The sequence below is a fragment of the Vicugna pacos genome, chromosome 7 (assembly GCF_048564905.1).
Source record: "Vicugna pacos chromosome 7, VicPac4, whole genome shotgun sequence".
Classification (NCBI taxonomy): Eukaryota; Metazoa; Chordata; class Mammalia; order Artiodactyla; family Camelidae; genus Vicugna; species Vicugna pacos.
The window spans coordinates 16,379,585-16,395,917 of NC_132993.1; the positions used below are offsets into that span (position 1 = coordinate 16,379,585).

The following is a 16,333-nucleotide window of genomic DNA, read 5'->3' on the forward strand; positions in this document are numbered from 1 at the left end:
AACCCCACTATGTCTTAGTTCATCCATCAACGGAGGTCACTAGTAGGATCTATTTCATAGGGTTGCCGTGAAGGTTAAATAAATAATACATGTACAGACGTGCCTTGCACATGGGAGAAACTCAATCAGTGTCACCTGTGACCACTGCTGGTGCTGTAATTATGGTCCCTTCATTAATGGAGCTTGCTGTCCAGTGAATGAGACAGACCAGAGTGCAAAGCTGGAGAAATGACACAAGCATGAAACAAGTCACCAGTGGTATGCTATGGATGCAGAGGCAGGGAACATCTTTATTCACCATCCTCATCACCTTCTCTGTGTAGTCTCCAGTTTGTCACTGTTCCAACATACATAAAATTTTAAAATTATAATTAAGAATAATATCCCAGATTTCATTTGAGGAGCGCAGACCCTAATGTGTCTCCTGATGCTCACACAATGCTTCCATTAAAGCAGCTTGGTCTGTGGAGCCACAGCACATTGTTGGCTCAAATCAAATCTCTGGTTAAATAAGACCCCCCAGAGCCTTTTTCACATCAACTGCTGCCAAGCTACATGTTCTTCATCCTGTATTCTTATAATTCATTTTTGGACCTGAAAACAAGAGCTTGCATTTATCCTTATTACATTTCATGTTGCTGGTTTTGGCCCAGCCCTGCAGCACATCAAGATAATGAATCTTGATTCTGTCAACTATCTTGTAACTTATTTCTGTCCCTTCCAGACTTGGATCCCTAGCACATTTGACCAGTATACCTACTACAACCTCATATAAGACACTGATAGAAATGTTGACCAAAACAAGGTTAAGTGAATAGCCCACTATTTCAGTTGCAGAATCCTCTGTACACTTAAATGTGTCCACTAATCATTTAGGGTTATACTTTCTTAATTAGATTTGAATTCATTGAGTGGTACCCCTCTTTCACCAGTTTATTCAAAATGCCTTGTTGATATCAAGATACACTGGGTCTATGACACTGTTGGATATAATTTAAAATTTTTAATTTTCCTGGAGTGCTGTTATCTTCCTTACATTTGATGAGAATATTGATGTCTATATTGAGGTTATCAATAAAGAATATAGGGGATGTAGTTTAATAGATTACTTAAGGATAAATTTATGCCATTTGATTATCACTCTTATAATGCCATTTTAGGCTTTAATTTGAAGGATGCATTTGTTAGGGTATGCTATCTGCTGTTAAAAAAAAATGGCCTCCCAAATCCCAGTGATTTAAGACAATAGAAATTTATTTCTCACTCACAAGAAGTCACATGACGTGTTCCTGATCAGCAGGCCGTTTTCCATGTGTCATTCAGGAATTGTTTCTTCCATCTTGTGGCTTCACCCTTTTCTTGGTCCCTGGAGTTCTCTGTATTCAGCAGCTAATGGACAAAAAGAAGAGATCATTACAGGTGTGGTGTTTCTGTGGTCCAGGTCTGGAAGTAGTGCACACCATCTCTGCATATTTCACTGGTTAGAATTCAGTCACTGACCACCTCTGTCTGCATGGGAAGTTGAGAAATGCAGCACAATTATGTGCCCAGCAAAAAGAGGAAATCAGTGTGATGAACTTAGCTCTAAAACAGATAGCTAACATAATTTAGGTGGGGCCCACATATTATTCTAGGTCAAGTATGGGACTCAATGTGCCAGTAGAGAAGTTTGATGGATCAAGATTTGTAAGAGCCAGGCTCTAATTCCTAGTCTACCATTTATTGGGTAAATACAGACTTGGACAAGTCACAGAACTGTAGGATTTCTGGGTCCATGGAATCACCGTCTTAGTGCATTTCATCCATTGTTGAAACTCCTAGTTCTAGCCCAGTGCCTAGCAAGTAGTTGGTACAATAAATATTTGTTCAATTTTTACATAAATAAACAATAACCTTTTTGGACTTGTTTCCTTATTTCTAAATCTGCTCTACCTACCTTACAGGTTTTTGTTAAGATCATATGGGCTGTCTGTAAAAATGCTTTAAAATAAAAGACATTATAAAAACATGGAGTATAATTATTACTCATGTTAAGACTACCAGTTGTGTTATATGCCATGGACTGCTCTCCTCTGCACTGTTTTCTCTTATTGTACACAGTAGAAAATAGATAAGCTCAAAAAAACCATTTAAGGGAAAGTTCTTCTGCACTTATACTTCTCCTATGACTTGAAGTCCAATCACCAATGCCCCTTCCCTGGTTAAATTTAAGAAGCAGGCATTGAGTGCCTGTTGGTTAGGACATGTTCCAAAATTTGGAGTAATACAAGGACTAAAATAACCCATACAAAAATAGATAAAAACACTGGTCTTTTAGCTGACGAGCCATACAACAGTTTTATTTGTCAGATAGTACTTGCTTAATTAATAAAAATGTTCAACAGAGAAAAATTAAAAATTTCATTGAAATCAATAGAAATTATATTTAATTGGAGGCCAGGCTATAGATGATCTTACATGCAAGGACAAGGAAATAAGACTTTATGCAACAGGCCACATGAAGGCCATTAACTGCTAGTAAGCCTGGAAATCACATGGTCAAAGTGGTGTTTTAGAAAGCTGCATCTGAGAGATGGTATCTTAGACCACTTGGAGGGAAATGCATTAGACGGCTACTGCATTAGTCTTAGCATGAAAACTTAAGAGTATGGAAGAAAACATAAAGCACAGATGAAAGAACTTCTGATTATGATAATACAGCAGGCTGACATAACTTGAAATACCTTCTTTCAGGTATGCCGAGAATCACAGAATAAATTAGAACAAAAATAATTTTTAAGCAAAATTAAGATCATAGGAAAGAAGGGGAAATCATAGAAGGAGGAAGAATGAAATCAAGTAAGTTAGCAAGTGGACTGATACTCCATTTGCCCTCAGAATTGGAGTGAGTCACAGATCTTCATAACCCTTGGAACTTGGGTTTTAATGACCACAGCAGATAAACCTGCACAAGATGGGGTAGAAATGAGACTCCCACATGAAGCCAAGACCCTTGTAGGCCTGAATATTGACCAGGAAAAAAAAATGTCCTAACCAGCACAGCAAGATAACATGAAAACTCATTTGTGGAAAAAAAAAAAATCTTTCCTGAGAATTGAAAACTCTGCACCTGGTCTACTCATGATTTTGTTTTTTTAAATTGCCCTACTGGAAATGGCCCAGAAACTTCCAAGCCAAGAAATTAATGTAAAAATTGGTCCCTGACTAGTAATATTTTGGGAGTGACTGGCAGAAACAATTACAAAAACACTCTAGAGAAACATTTCACAATCCAGAATACAGGTAGTTTCACAAAAATAAGCAAGCCCCACACGAGATGAGCTCACAATAAAAGAAATTACAAAACACTGAAGGGACAGATCCATCACAGTCAAGAGTTAATAGAAATTACAGACAACAGAATTCACCATCATCACCTCCCACCTCCCAGGGAACTGGGCCACTAAAACAACAATCTGAAAAAGAATGTAAAATAAGGATGCTTGGAATGATTAAAGACATTATTTTAAAAAAGAAAGGAAAAGAACTCCACAGAAGAAAGAAACAAAGAAAGAGAGAAAAGGGAAGGAAATAAAGGAAGGGAGAAAAGGCAGATTTAAAGAACCAAATAGGAAGTCTAGAAATAAAATACACAGTTATTAAAATTAAAAATTCATTGGATGGACAGTAGTCTAGACATCTCTGAAGAAGCATGAGTAAATGAGAAAGCCAAGCTAAGCAACATACCAGAATGCAGCCCAGAGAAATAACGAGATGGAAAATTTTCAAGAGAAGTTAAGATAGAAAAGTAAGCACAAGAGTGTTCAATGAAATCTAACAGGATTTCTAGAAATGGAAAGAGAAAGGGGGCAAGGTAATACTGGAAAAGGTAATGGTAAGAATTTCCTAATTCAGTTAAAAACAATGACTCTTCGCAGGGAAGCAGCAGATGTAACTTTGGGACGTATACGTCTTTGGGACATGTCCTACCATCAAGCACCATTGGCGTCAGTTCTCTGGGGACTTAAGACCATCTTGACAGAACTGTCATTAACCAAATCAGATGGCTTTCGTCAGATGATGTACTGTTTAGTTTTGTTCTTTAAGGGATGGAGAGTGGCACTCATCTTGTCTATCTGTATGAAGCACATGATTTCTCTTTGAAGCATCTGAGGCATAAAAGGAAAGGGAGGAATCCTGCTGCTCTGAACCTCCATTTGCGAGGATCAGCCTGGGAGTGTGTAATAGGGGAATCGCATGAGGTGAGTGGACAGAGCTGGGGTGTGTATGTGCGTGTGTGCACTTCACTATAGCTCTCCACTCTCACGTACATGTGTACGTGTACGAAGAGTTTTAAATACTTAAATGTACTGTCCTCTTTGCTGGGTCACGTCCTAGCCTGGAATTTGAGACTCTTCATAGGCTTTCGCCGATCTTAGACCTCCATTAAGAGATTCTTGGACTTAATCCTATCTGGTCAGATACAATTCAGTTATTATTCCCTCCCTTTAAGGGAGATGTTTGGTTTGGGTTTTTGATGTTGGTGGTGGTGTTTTTTAAAACAGAAAGCGACCTCTGCTTTCACTCCTTTTCCTTTAATAGGGACATCAAGGAGAAGGATTTACATTCCCATTGTCCAAGGCAGGCACCGTACGCAGCAAGAATCAAGGACCAAAACCCCCAGAAAAAGGACATTTTTAAAAAGCAAAGTCCAATAACAGTTCCCAGGAAATAAAAATAGAATCTCAATAATGAAATAAAGTCTGACCTTTTCTTTTTTCCTTTCCCTTTGTGCTTAGTCTAGTTTCACTTGCTCACAGGGTGCCGCGTGCAGAGGCCTCCGAGACGACACTTCAGACCGGGGTCCCTATGAAAAACGGCCGCGCGAACACCTGGGCTGGCGGGCTGCCTGCACGAGCGCTGTGCACGACACTGCCGTTCAAGATGGCGGCGGGCCGTGCGCAGAGACGCTGCTCCTCGCGCGGCACTCTGGGGAGAACAGCACAGCTCCGCCCACCCCGTGAGCGCTCCGCCCCCTCCAAGCTGACAAGCACCCCATACAGCAGTCCTTTCGGGAAGAGCATGCGCTCTGGAGCGCTCCATTCTTTGATCAAAGAATAAAAGTTTCCTTTGCTTCTGAATCCAACTCGATCTTGTTCTATTGCAGGAGGACCCTTGCTGGGACCCAACTCGAAAGTCTCATTAACAGTATGATACCATATCTGGTCATTTCTCTCCATTCCGGGGTTTTGAGTATGAGTAGCTCTTCTAGATTTCTGGTCAGCGTCTTGGTGGATTTTTCTTTTTTTTTTTCCTTTTAGTAGTAATGTCATCATTCTCCCAGAGGGCAGTTGTCAGTGTCGCCAAAACATTTCTGCATAGACTATGGCTCAAGGACTCTATCTGACCCCTCATTACAGGAACCCCAGCTGCGCTTTCGGGAGCCAGCTTTCAGAGGGCTGTACAGAGCTTCCAGTTTACATGCAGCACTCCACAGCCTAGAAGCTCACTCTCCTCTAAGCACCACACTGCCCGACAAGGGAAGCCGCACAGCACCCAGGAACACTGGCTTATCTCAAATGACATCCCCTTTTAATTCAGTGGTTTCCTCTGACAGGCTTGTTATATATCCCTACCTCCCAGCAGTGTTCAACCTCAGGCGGTCATGAAATTTTACAAAAAGTTTTGAATTCAACTTTAAACTCTCTTATGGCAACAGAATGGTGTGTAAATTAAGTCCCAGCAGCAATCCTGGGGACCGCATAGTACTTGGAATAAGTATATAAACTTGTTTCTGCTAAGAGCATCAAGTTCCACCTAGACACACACACACACACACACACACACACACACACAGAGAACATTCCTTTAGAAGTGTTTGCTATTTAAGTAAGAGTACTGCGTGATATGCACACACTTACCAGATTATATGCATATATGGTATTACCACCCAAGTTTAACTTCTAAGGTTTACTTGAGTATTTCAACCCTCTGCACTCAGTTATTCAAAAATGCTGAACGGTGTTTGTTACTGTGCAATGAGTTTTTCCATCAAGACCCTCCAAATAGACTAACATGTCTAAATTTTGAATTACGCCTTATGACAGGGTGACACATCAATATTAAGGCACTGAAAGAGATTTATTTATGCTGCATCTATTTGACATCAAATATCCTAATGAAAATCAAAACCAGCAAATCTCAAACACTAATTTTCTACATATCCAGGTGGTTGGCAATACATGAGGTGTCTGGATGGTACAAAATGATTTGCTCTTAAAAAATAAAATGAATTCGTTTCCTCATGAATTTTGGAAAGAAATAAGAATCTGGCCACTTTGATATGATTTTAAGAAATAATTTTTATAGGAAACATTGTTTTATCTAATAATTATCTTTGGATACACAAAACTATAAGTGTGTCCATTTTCTATTTGAGTCCGCCTTCATGCTATGCAGGCTCAGGAATAATTTATTTTCCTGTGTAATAATCAGCTTCACTTCTGTAAGTCTCTGGTAATGTCATTGCTGCATAATAGTAGTCTTTTAAATTTTAATAATTTGTTAATATAAATAATTTAATATATATTCTATATATGGCATTTTATAATATAATCTACCAAATTTATAATATATAAATCATATAATATAAATTTAGTTTTATATAATTACTATGCCACTTAGTAATTATGTCATATAATTTGATATAATTTAGCAGACATTATTAAACACCTAATATGTATATCACCTTAAAAGTTGTACAAAATCTAGTCCCTGACTTCAAGAAGTCTACAGTTTTATCAGAGAGGATTTGTGTTCTTCTGTGGTATCTAGAAGAGATGTTTTCCCCTAAACACCCTGGACTCTTGTCCTGGCCCTTATTCCTCCCTGTGGAGGAGTGAGTTACCCGGATGGAATTAACCGAGAACTGGCAGGGATATACCTCTGACATCATGCCCACTAGGGGTCCTGTGTCTTCTAAACCTGCCTGTGCCTGGGGAAGAGTCGGTCACATTCTGGGTTTTCATATATTACGAAGAATTTTGTTGCAGCACAACAAAGCACCTTTCTTCAGAACCAGTTTTATCAATAACGTAGTGTTGTTTTGATCTTATCTGCCATTCCTTCCTGTCTGTCCTTCGGTTCAGTACTCAGAGGGAGAGGAGAAGGGTGTAATTTCTTGGGGCCCCCTCCAATCTCAACAAGGATAAGACTGGTAACAGGTAATTATAATATAAAGCACACTGTGATCAGTGCAGTGTGAGTTCCAACTTGGAGACGACCACTAACAAAGAGAACTCACTTCTGTCAAGAGAATTGCAAAGGGGCAGAATCAGAGCTGGGACATCCATGCTGAGGGCATCCTGCTTCAAAATTTCTTGTTATAATTTTGTAATATAGTATATAATTTAATCAGTAAATGTTGTTATTAATAACTAAATCTATAAAGAAATAAATTTAGTTATTGATTGATTTTGAGTTAGGTTTTTTTTTTTCTTGCCACAGGCTATATAAAAGTTTAGCATGCGAATGTTTGGTGGTGGGGGAAAAAAAGAGAAAAACCTTTCTCTTTTTGGCTTACTTCACTTAGAATGACGATCCCTAGGTCCATCCATGTTGCTGCAAATGGCATTATTTTATTCTTTTTATGGCTGAGTAGTATTCCATTGTATAAATATGCCACAACTTCTTTATCCAGTCATCTGTCGATGGACATTTAGTCTGTTTTCATGTCTTGGCTATTGTATATAGTGCTGCTATGAACATTGAGGTGCATGCATCTTTTTGAATTAGAGTTTCCTCCGGATATATGCCCAGGAGTGGGATTGTTGGATCATATGAGGAATCTAAAAAAAAAAAGGAGGACACTATGAACTCATCTGCAAAACAAACAGACTTGCAGACATAGTAAACAATCTTATGATTATCAGAGGAAAGAGGGTGGGAAGGGATAAATTTGGGAGTTTGAGATTTGCAAATGTTAGCCACTATATATAAAAATAGATTAAAAAACAAATTTTTTTCTGTATAGCACAGGAAACTATACTCAATATCTTGCAATAACCTTAAATGAAAAAGAATATGAAAACAAATAAATGTGTATGTATATGCATGACTGGGACATTGTGCTGTACACCAGAAATTGACACATTGTAACTGACTATAATTCAATAAAAAAAAACTGACGTGAAATAAAATTACAGATGTAGTTTGGGGTAAGGATACTAAATGTATTGTGTGTGTTTGGGCCTTTATGCTTTAGACTTTGGGCAGCCATGAAAAGTGTTTGAGCAGGAGAACAACCAGCTTTGATGTGTGTTTAAGAAAGGGTAACACTTAACACTGTGTCACAATATAAGGTGCAGATCAGTGAGGTGAGATTATGGCATTAAATAACGTGGAAGGTAGTCAGATCTTGAAACAAAGAGTATTAGTGAGAATAGAAAGGAAAGAAGAAACACAAAAGAGACATATTTTCAACAAAATTGACAGAATTTGACTACTAATCAAACATGGGACAAAAAAGAGGGAAGAATGAAAGACTATCAACATTCTGAGCTAATGTGACTAGAAAGATCTTAATTAACAGAAATAGGAAGAAGTCAATGTTCTGGAGGGAAAAGGATGAATTTAGACTTGAACCTATTACCATCAACACACTGGTAGAACCTATGGGTGGAAACTTCTAGCCAGGAGTTGGCAAAGCCAGATGGGGTGGGACAGGGAGCTGGGATAGTGGTTAGGGCTGGAGAGGAGGTTTTGGAAATGAGTCACAAAACCAGAAGAGTTAAAGCCATGAGACTGAATGAGTTTTCCAAGAGAACGTGTAGAAGAGAGGATGAAGAAGAGAGTCAAGGGCAGATTCTTATGTTTGAAGCTGGGAAAGAAGAGGAAGTGGAGGAGACCTAGGGATAAAAGGGGGGGATAAGAAGAGTATATTATCAGGAAAGCCAAAGGAATTGAGAATTTCCTAGGTGTGGGGACACGGTTAGGGGTGGGGGAACAGGGCCAAACATATAAAGTGACAAAGCAAAATGAGAAGAAGATAAACAACACTGCATTTGGTAACCAGCTGACTGTTGACCTTTAAAAAATGATTATGGAGGGATAAAAGCCGAAGTCTAATTGCAAGGATTAAGAAGGGAGCAGAACTGCTTCCATTAGAATGGATGCAGTTGACAAAGATGACTTTTTAAAGAAATGTTATGGTGGAGAGAAAGAGTGAAGTCACTTGCTTCAGGGGGTCAGCAGACTGGAGGGAAAGTGGTTTTCTTTATGGTTTTTTTTTTTTTTTGGTTGGTTTTTGGATAAGAAACGTGAATGTGACTATAGTCAGGGAGCATGATCCAGCGGTGGAGCTAAAGAGAGAAAAGTAAGAGAGAGAGAATGTGAAGCTGACAGAGCAAAGCTTCAGGGCAGGTGGAGGAGCTCCAGTCTAGAGACCACAGTGGCAATCCTGCCCAGAAGGAGGATGTCAAAGGGGCAGGTAGAAGTTGGAGTGGTAGCATCATAACAGAGAAGTCTAGGGTGGACAGAAAAGAATGATGGGGAGACAAGGGAGGTAGACCAGATGCTGGAGGTGACAGTGGATGAACAGTGTGGTGGGACTGATGGGGTGGGACAGGCTGGTGAGGGCTGGATAAGAGCAGATTTCCTTTGGGTTTGTCCCTTCTAAATCTAGAAGTCTCCCCACTCCACCAAACTTATGCCCTCCCCAACCTCCCCCACATAAATGCCAGCCTGTATGACATATAAAATCTTATGAATCATGAAACCCAAATATCTAATTTAATCCTAAAATTACCTTCTACACTGCTATTTTGTACCTTGTGTTTTTGCTAATTATGGTATTAACCAGTCAATGTTTTAATATTTTTTTAATTCCAAAAGATGAAGAAGACCAAAAAATTTATAAATAGACTAATCCACATTGCTAGTTTCTGTGTTTCCTCAAAAGACAGGATGCCAGATAGAAGACATTTTTGAGATACAATCTGTTATCAGTCTAAGTGCCGTAAATCTGGGCATTTTAAGAAACTTAAATCACAGTGCGGTGTTTGCACTGCTACTTGTAAAGCCTATTTCTGCTGATAGTACCTGACTCTCTTGCTGACGAGGAAAGAATTGAGAAGTTGGAGTCACTGCATGATGGTTTTGGCAGGAGCTTTTCTGTTTTTCTCCACCACTGCGTGGTCTGGTTGGGGAAACTGAAGGATTGTTTGGTGATTTTTTGCTTTAGTTCTATTTACCTTCTAATGTTTCTGGTTGTTTGATTTATAATTAAAATCAGACACTATGGATGCTGTGAGACAGAGAGAAGGAGAGGGAGGGAGGAAGAAAGGAAGAGACAGAAAAGACACAAAAAGAATCAGCGTAGGATCTGAATCCTGGTTTGGATTCTGGGCTTTTCTGTGAAAGAGACAGTCCCCCAGAACTAAACTCACCATTTACTTAAGGGGAAATAAATTCCCCAGTAGAAACAACAATGGCAACTTCATGGTTCATGTCTGTGTGGTGCTTTGTGAATCTCTCTCTAGCCAAAAGGCTCCAGGGCTTAGGGTCCACAGAGCCTGCTGTCCAGGGCATAAGTCCCCTGTCCGATTCTCCATCCTGATGCCTAGATTTAATGATGGCCCCAATAGCTTTTATTTCTCTCATCAGCAACCTGACTCACTGTTATGCATCTTACTGACTTTGCTTCCAATAGGCAGCAAATCATTTCCCATGTTCCCTTAAGCATCATTCACATCTTCCCTTACTATCCCCACTTCTTCCGTGCCTTTGTCCTTGGACTTCAAGGAAGCAGACAGAGTCTGCCAGTTTTATCAGGTATGAAAGTCACTGGGGACTTCCTCAGAAGGCAGAGCCCTGAAGTCAGAGCCATTTGCACAAGAGGGCTAAAGCCCCTAGGCAGGAAGAAGGGAGGCCCTTGTCCAAGGGGTGGTCTGTGCAGTGCCAGCCTTCCAGATCTTTCCTACATGTGCCTTGCAGAGTTCTCACCCAGACCCGGGCCTGCCCTCCATGGGCTGTGTGCTGTGCCCTGGACCTGGACTCCCTTCTCCCTTTTATCAGCACTTAACCTGCCCTGTGCCTTCTTCTTGTCACCATTCTTTTAGATGAGAGGCAGCCAAAGACAGAGGCTAGACAGGTGAAAGTTGGAGGTGAACTCTTGGGATCTGAATCACAGCTATGCCAGATATTGGCTGTGTGATCTTGGGTGAGTTATGTGACTTCTCTGCCCTTTTCTTCCCTTGTCTGTAGGAAAGCAATAATAATAATAGCCCTATAATAGGGCTTCATGAGGAACAATGACTTAAATTGCGCATGAGCGTTCTGTGATGCCAGATGAATGTGTGTTAGTGCCTGAAACTTAACAATTCAAAGGTGTTAAAAATGGTCATTGTTTTATGTGTTGTTCCTTCTGTGCTTTTTGTATCTAAATGAGAGCCTTATGGAAAGGGCCCAAGGAATTAACTTTAAGGGACGGAACTTTAGGGACAATGCGGGGATCCTCTCATCACTCTTAAATCACACTAACGCAGCTGTCCAAAACCCTGGTCCTTCCGGGCAGATATTTCCTAGTACTCTCTTTTAAGCAAGAAAAATGGAGGCTGATTGGGGGTGGGGGCGGGGGGGGGGGGGCTGCTTCAGAATTATCACAGGCCAAAGACTTAATTAATCCAGGAAGCAAGTTGGTCAGAGCTAAACCAGGGTCAAAGTCATTCTCTACAGTAAATACCATAGCACAAAGGAAAGAACGGTGCATTTAACTACCTGCCACTCTTTATTTAGATTTTATTTTTTCCATCCTTGATACAAAGGTTAGTAGCTGATAGGATGCCCCTAAAGTAAAAATGTTAGTAAAGAAAATCATCCAAAATAGAAAGTTAATAACACAGACTCAGATGATTTACCTCTGAATGATCATTATATGCCTCAAAGATGTCTAAATATGACTAAAATTTATTCCCTAGGAATAAAAAGCAAAGACAGGCATAGAGGGGTGAAAGCTGGATTCTGAAGAGTAGACACTGAGGCACTAATGCTAAGGTCTCCGCTTTGCCCTGCACTGATGGCTCTCCAACATTGGTAGAATCTGAACTCACAGAACGACCTGTGTCTGTGATTACTATTACCACTGCTGTCAGTATTATTTGGCTGTTCAGTTTCTGCACCAGTTTTAAGAAGATTTCTTTTCCTATACCTCTTTCTTTCTTTCTTTTTTAATGGAGGTACTGGGGGTTGAACTCAGGACCTCATGCATGCTAAGCATCCTATACCTCTTGATGCTTTCCATAGCAGAAGCTGAAGACTCCCTCTCAAAGCCTTACCAGCAGCTGGGGCTCAGATTATGACTGAGGCTCTGCTGTCTGATGCATGCATTGCAGTCTTTAGCTAGTGGTGTGAACAATCAGAGATAAGGAGGATCTCTGCTGGCAGTTGGCAGTGGCGGTGTCAACACTGTGGACTTTCTAGCGGCAGCAGTGGCTGGGAAGCCCCAGATGCGCATGTGCCTGGTGACATCAGAGGGCAAGTTGTGGTGTCCAGCAAATGTTATCCACCCTAGATGAGCTCTGGAGCAAGATTTTGGCTGTGGTCCTGACTGCTGCCGGGCCTCATTTGTTCCTGCTCAATTTCTAAGCCTGGTTCTGAAGTCTGTGAAATACACAATATTCTTTTATTAAAAAAAATTTTTTTTTTGCTTTTAATCTGTCACATCTGTTTCAGTTGTTTGCAACTATAAAACCCTGACTAATACAACTGGTGAGATTAGTTTTTACTTTGATGGCTGGGACTGCCAGCCATCTGCCAGTTTTCTCCATTTCATCTTTAGGTAATAGAACTCCGGATTTTAGCTGCATTCAATATCATCCGTGTATTTTCTGGGTCATTTGGATCAACTGATTTTTCTCCTCATTATGTGTTGCATTTCCCAGCTTTTTTGCATGCCTGATAATTTTTGGCTGGATGTTAAACACTGTGAATTTTAGCTTGTTAGGTGCCGGATAATTTTGTATTCCTGTAAATATTCTTGAGTTTTGTTACGGGATGCAATTAAGTCACCTGGTATATTAGTCTCCTGATAATGCTGCAACAAATCACCTCAAATTTAGTGGCTCAAGACAATAGAAATATATTCTTTAGGCCAGAAGTCTGAAACCAAGGTGTCAGCAAAGCATCTCCAGAGGCTGCAGGGGAGAATATATTTCTTGCCTCTTTCGGCTCCAGGTGGTGCCCAGGCTTCCTTGACCACATCACTCCAGTCTCTGCCTACTGCCTTCACATTGCCTTCCCTCTGTGTGGATCTCTTCTGCCTCTGCCTCCTTCTCATAAGGACACTGGTGATGGTATTTAGGGCCCACCTAGATAATCCAGGATTATCTCTTCATCTCAAGATCCCTTTTTCCAACTAAGGGAACATTTAGAGTTTCCAGGGATTAGGACTTGATATCCTTGGGCCACCATTCATCCCATTACATTTGGAAATAATTTATTCCTTTAGATCTTCTTTTAAGCTTTGTTAGGTGGGACCAGAGTAGTGTTTAAGCTAGAACCCCTTTTGTCCCACTTCTGCCTGATGACCCATGAATTAGAAGATTTCTACTCTGGCTAGTGGAAGAGGAGCTGTTCCTGCCTCTGTGTGAGCTCTAAAGAATTTTCCTTCTAATGCTCTCAGGTGATGCTTTCCCAGGGCTTGGCTAGTTTCTGCACACACATGCAGTAATCCGTGCTCAGGTTAGACCCGGTTGGGGGTGGACTCTGCAGGCGCCCAGTTGTCTCTGTGCAGCATTCTCTTTCCTGCTTCTGCCCTGCGAGTCCTACTTGGGCTTCCCAGGATTCCCAGCCCCACTGCTTCCACTTTGGATTTCCCCATCTTGCACCATAGTCTGGGATGACCACAGGGCTCACCTCATTTCTGTCCTGTATCTCAGGGATTTCTGTCCTTTGTTGCCTGCTGTCCTCTATCTGGAAAACCATCGTCTCATGTTTTGTCTTTTTGTTGTTGTTTGGAGTAAGAGCATAAACCCAGTTCTGTTACCCTAATCTTGGCTGGAAGTAGAAAGCAGTGTTTTTTTAAAATAAAAATTATGACCAAGTGTGCCTTCCGCTTCCCCTTTCTCCTTTCTTACTCATTGGACTATGAGGGTGATGGGGTGGGGCGTGCAGCCATCATGGATTATGAGGTAAGAGCTGGCTGTTGATGCTAATAGAAAAATGAGATGGAAGGGACCTGGCTGAAACCCTGCACTGCCTTCCCAGACTCTTCCTTACAGAGAGATACGTTTCTATCTTGTTCAAACCATTGTGTTTTTAGATCTCTCTGTTTCTCTGGCTTAACTGGTACCCAATTAATACAATTATAGTACATCATAGCGTCATCTCTTTTTGCTCTTTCTGGCTGAAAGATTTGAAAAATAATCCAGTTTTTCATTGGTGTCTGTCAGCCACAGCAGCAGTCTGTAGGCACACCCTCCTCAACAATTCAGAAGTAATTCCCAGTGGGAATAAGTGCCTATGTGTGTGTGTGCATAAGTGTGTACCTGTGTGTGCTGCATAGCTCAACACTGTAACTTACTTTTCTTCCAACAGAGTTTCTAAACACGATAAATAACACTTAATAGCATTTTATGACATCTAACTTCTAGTCTAGGAGCCATAAAACTATGACCTGAGGGCTAAATCCAGCTCATCACTTGGTTTTATACAACGCACAAGCTAAGAAGGCTTTCTACATTTTTTAAGGAGAAAAAAAAAATCAAAAGAATTTTTTGACACGTGAAAATTATAAGAAATTCAAATTTCAGTGTCTATATATGAAGTTTTATTGGAACACAGCCATGCTTGTTCATTGATGTGTTATCTACAGCTGCTTCCATGCCTTAAGGGCAGAGTGGAGTAGCTGTGACAGAGACTGAGTGGCAGGCAGTGCCTAACGTGTATACTATCTGGCCCTTGCAGAAAAAGTATCCTGACCCCTATTTTAGTCCAAATAATACTGTTTTAAGCTCTAGCTCTACCATTCAACTAGCATTTGGATGGCACTGATATAGGACATAAAGAAGATCATTACGTAGAGCAACGGTAAGTGACAAAAGAAACAGAGCAACAGCCAATGAGAGGCACCAGGTTCACTCCCAGTTCTGGAGCATGTAAACAGCGGCGTGTTCACACATCACAGTCAATAGCTGTGGGGCTGCTGCTCCCCAGGGAGTTTGAGCCGCCAGGTTTGAGCCTAAGCAAGGTTATCTATTCACACAGCCGACCAGATTGAGAATGACTGCTCTTGAAGTTCCCCTCACCTCTACCTCCAGAAAGATAAAGGGGATTCATATTTTGAAAGTTTTTGTTTATAAAGAGTGTATTGGAGATACATATATATATATAGAGAGAGAGAGAGAGAGAGAAAGAGAGAGAGAGGGAGAGAGAGAGAGAGAGAGAGAGTATTGGATTTGATAGAGTGTATACATCTATCAGAATTCATCAAATTGTATATCTGAAATATGTGTAGTTCACTATACAGGAACCATACCACAATAAAGGTTTTTGAAAAAAGAGTGTATTGGAATATTTCAAATCCTCATAATTCAAACTGACCAGCAATGCAACCACACTATAACGGTAAATGGGACTCTCTCTTTCCCACAGAGAAGGATCTTGCTTCTATCTCATGCTTTACTCCACAGATCAGAAGTTTCAGAGAACTGTTGACTAACGAGAGAGGAAATGCTTACTTTGTTCCTGATTCTAGTGGGATTCTAAGTTAAAAACCCCTAAACTGCATAATCTCTCAGGCTCTGTTCATGTCTGAGGGAGAAGTAACATTTGTCAAGCACTGTTAGACATAGGAGTCTACGCAGAATCAAGGGCTGATGTTAATACCATCTCTGGTCAGGAAATTGAGGAATAGTGGAATATTACCTTAAATGTCCCACTTTTGGAGGACTCCCTGAGAGAGACAGGTGTACTCATTATGAAACCAGATAAAGTAATACGTTGTTCTCAGAAGGGTTGAGATCTCACATGCAATGTAGGATCCAGGGAGCCAGGCTGAACCCATGGAATCTTCCTTTTGTTCCATGGAAGACAGGTCTGAAGAGTTGTATCTCTGTCAATCTCTGCAGCAAGGTTCAAAAATACTGGATTAAAGGAAGGCTCTACGCAGCAAAAGAAAGTCTTGCTTTGTGGTCTAGAGAGGAGCTGACCTGGGCTCTCCATGCAGGCCCCTGGGCCAGGCCAGTGGCCCCGGAGGATGGCGTCCAAGGAGCGAGAAAGAAAGCAGGTGAGTAGGTCTCCCTAATTCTGAGGAGCAAGCGTTGGGCCACCTAACTTCATTGTCCTCAAAGTAGAAGAG

At 40.8% G+C, this 16,333-nt stretch overlaps 1 protein-coding gene across 1 annotated transcript in view; it reads right to left on the reverse strand.

The window, feature by feature from the left end:
* The window catches only part of CALD1 (caldesmon 1), a 203,496-nt gene extending 202,119 nt beyond the window's left edge, over positions 1-1,377 (reverse strand). The window contains exon 1 of the mRNA XM_072964431.1: positions 1,269-1,377. The gene's annotated coding sequence lies outside the window, so the exon portion shown is untranslated. The remainder of the gene's footprint in view (positions 1-1,268) is intronic.
* Between the last annotated feature and the right edge of the window lie 14,956 nt (positions 1,378-16,333).